Source organism: Phyllostomus discolor, chromosome X (assembly GCF_004126475.2).
Source record: "Phyllostomus discolor isolate MPI-MPIP mPhyDis1 chromosome X, mPhyDis1.pri.v3, whole genome shotgun sequence".
NCBI classification, from domain to species: domain Eukaryota; kingdom Metazoa; phylum Chordata; class Mammalia; order Chiroptera; family Phyllostomidae; genus Phyllostomus; species Phyllostomus discolor.
This window is the reverse complement of record NC_050198.1, coordinates 73,478,432-73,482,117: the sequence shown is the minus strand read 5'-3', so window position 1 is coordinate 73,482,117 and position 3,686 is coordinate 73,478,432. Positions and strand designations below refer to the sequence as shown.

General features: G+C 35.5%; 1 pseudogene; it reads right to left on the bottom strand.

Moving 5' to 3' along the window:
- Window positions 1–262: 262 nt before the first annotated feature.
- Window positions 263–381, bottom strand: LOC114505920 (annotated as a pseudogene).
- Window positions 382–3,686: the final 3,305 nt, after the last annotated feature.

Genomic DNA, 3,686 nt, shown 5'->3' with positions numbered 1-3,686 from the left:
CTTAAAAAGAATTGGTTGCTGGGTCAGGCAGAAAAACTTGTTTGACTATTTTTTAATTTAGTGGTTTTCATTAAAAAGCTATCCTGGCTAGAAGATAATCTTGACTGATATTCAGGAAGAAAGGACAACTATTAGCAAGTTTAGGGTCAATTAAGGTCATGTTTATAGTTCTTTTGTGTAGAATAACCATTTGTATCAACTCAACTCAGATAATACATACTTTCTTTTTCAGGTGTCTTATTCTGTGAAAATATTGATTAAAATTGGATGCTCTTCAGAAAATGGAAGTATGCAATTCACTTGTGTTAGTAAAATCCATGTTTTTCAAAATGATAAGAACAGATACTACACTTGATCTTAGCCAAGATGCCAAGAAATGATAAAATTCATGTTTTTTAAACTGATAGCCATGACTGGCTGTAATAAAAGAAAAACATACATTTAAACAAACACATCATTATACTAGGTGATAGAAAAATAAACAGGACTCCACCTCTTAATAGGTTTGTCTTGCTTGTTGACTTTTTCTCAAGTTTTACCTTGCTGTGGGGCAGCTATGTATATAGATATACCACATTGTGAGTGTTCAATCTGACCTGCTAATTTCCAGAAGATTTAAAAATAAGTTTCATTACCTGGTCTCTTTATTCCTTTTACTTATTAACTCAGCTAGACTAAGTGGGATCCATGGTGATGGAAGAAGGAGAAATATGAAGACCAAGAAATAAAGAAAACCTTCTTTTTCTGAATTGTACTTTAAGTAGGAGTGCATTGGGAACCACTGGGGAAGGCTGCAAAAGTAGTTTAAGAAAGAAGATTTAAAATTCAACTTGACATTTGATTGTCTTGTTTGCTTCTCTCAAGGTGCTTTACAAGAACATCATTGTTTGGTGTGAATTTCCAAAGATGTTCAGGTGGCTTATAGCCTCCTATGTACTTTAGCAAGTCAACCATCCAGTTTTTAGTGTTCTAGAATTTTCAGAAATACTTCAATTTCCTTGATGTTGTATTCCTGAGTCACTTCCTTGCTCTGGCAACTTCTCCATTGCAGATCTATTTAGTATGCATAACTTTGCAGTTTCTGTCTGGCTATAACCATGATGTCACAAATCAGCCTACATGTCTAGAATGTAAGAAGGGAGAAGTGGACCTTGAACTCTAATGGACAAACTGAAATGTAATGAAATATTCTCTTCAGTGGTAAGGGAACTGATAGAAAAGCAGATGATATAATGACAAAACAAACAAGCAAACAAAGTTAGCCCTGGCTGGTGTTGCTAAGTGGATTGAGTGCTGGCCTGCAAACCAAAGGGTCACTGGTTCAATTCTCAGTCTGGGGCACATGCCTACGTTGAGGGCCAGGTCCCCAGTAAGGGGTACATGAGAAGCAAATGTACACTGATGTTTCTCTCTCTCTCTTACTCTCTCTGAAAATAAATAAAATCTTAAAAAAAACAAAGACAGATTGTCCATATGCTTCATTTAAATAGTACCTTCTGCCCCTGAATGATGCTGGTTTTTATTCATCACTGTCTACTTGATAAAGATGTACATTTATTACCAGATGTGCAGTCAATGGAGAATTAGGTCAATGAAGGAAAGCAGAAAATGCTATGTAATGAAAAGGTGAAAGGAAGATCTATATGGATTAAAAAGAAAAAAAAGCAAGTCAACAAACAGCAAGGAAAAAACAGAACATTCACATAGTGCTGTGGAAATTAAAATATTGAGATTCAGAACAAGTTTTCAAAGGTTGGGAAATTAATGGAAATCTAGGGCAAAAGCACAAGTAAAACCAGGGTGCCTTGAGGCAACTAGACAAAAGTGCCAGAGACTAGAGCCTTTGACAGGACTGGCCCACAGCCAACCCATGTTTGATCTGTTTTCTTTTGTTCTCCTACTTTCTTGAACTTTCTTGTCCTATGTCTTATCCTCAGGGCCAAATCTCTCATACTGATGACAGCTAGCTAATGTAGTAAACAAATTCATTATGACAAATTACAGATGTAGTGGACAGAACATAGGCTTTGATGTCAGATAGACCTGACCTTAGAATACAATTCTGCCAATTTCTTAGTCCATTTCTTAGACGTGTGGTCTTGGATAACTTTCTTAAAATATCTTAATGTGTTTTTATTATTCAAAATTTTATTGGATGATTGGTTGATTGATTGTACTCCTCACCTGAGAAAAACATTGTTCAGTTGCCTCCCATACACACCCAGACAGGGCATCAAATCTGCAACCTAGATATGTTCCCTGACCAGAAATTGAACCCACAACCTTTTGCTGTATAAGATAATGCTCTAACCAAGTTAGCAACCTCGCTGGGGCATCTTAATGTGCTTTTAAAATGGGAATAATCATGTTCATCATATTTCATTGCTCACTATGAAGGTGAAAGTAATCTTTATAAAGCACCTAGAAGGGTATTTTGGGTACACTAGGTGCTTAATAAATGGAGAAGCTCTTTTCCACTCAGTATAGTTTTCTACTCAAGACTGTATGTATAATTACATATGAAACTTAAATTCATTATACCAAAAGAATGGCAAGTAGATTTCAAGGGCCAGAGATGAGCCTATTGTGTAATTTTAATTTCTAACATTTGTAAGGTTTGTATAATGTGCTGGGTCTCTTGTTATGGCTATAATATACAATTTCATTTAACCCTCACAACAAACCTATGAGGTAGATGCCATTACTATACACAGTTTAAGAAAGAGGAAATTGGGCACAGAAAGGTTATAAGTACCTTATAACTGTGGCCAAGATCACAGAGTTAGAAAGTTGAACAGCCAAGGCTCTAATGTTCTACTGAAATATGATGATATGAGACTCTTCATGGTACTTACAGAGAAGGACTCTCCTGCAAAAGATCACTAAGGTGCTAAATATTTATATTTGGCAAATGAGTGTTTTGTTCCTGCTCAGATGACCCAATACACAAATTAAAATGTCAATAGTTAAAGCCCATAATGAAAATTAGCTACCACTTGTTGAGTACCTACTGTATGCCAGGCATAATGATATGCACATTACATACATAGATGTATTTGTTACAATAGTTGTGTAGTGTGACATTGATCTTATTTCTACTTCACAGATGAAAGCTCAGAGGATTAGAGATGTCAAGTAACTTGCTCTGGATTACAGGGTTAAGAAGTTGTAGCACTAGAATGGAAATCCCTGGATGTCTTCTATTAGGCTGTGTCAAGGACTGCATTTTCTCTACATATGCTTGTGCAGGGAAGAACAGTTCTGATCACTCCTTCCCTGAGCACTACTGCCTCAGCTGGGAAGTTCAAATCCAACTTTCAAAGTAATTTTTCATCAAAGCTAACTCGTACTAATCAGTGGGAATATTCAGTTGAAAGTAGCACTTTGGAAGTAATGACTTTAATGTTTTCAAAGGTAGAAAGGGATTTTGTGAGAGCTTTTTTATTTTTGCCTTTTATTTTTCTTTGAGTCATACTATAGGCTAGTTTCACTGAGAACCAACTATAATCTGATTCCATTTCTAGTGACTATAATATCTAGTACAATGATTTACAGGGAAAGGTTTCAGTTCTATATTTCTTTTTTTCTTTCAATAAGTGTTTATTGAGCATTTACTATATTCTTTTTAAAATTAATTTATTATTGTTCAATTACAGTTGTCTGCATTTTCTCCCCCCTACTCCCCC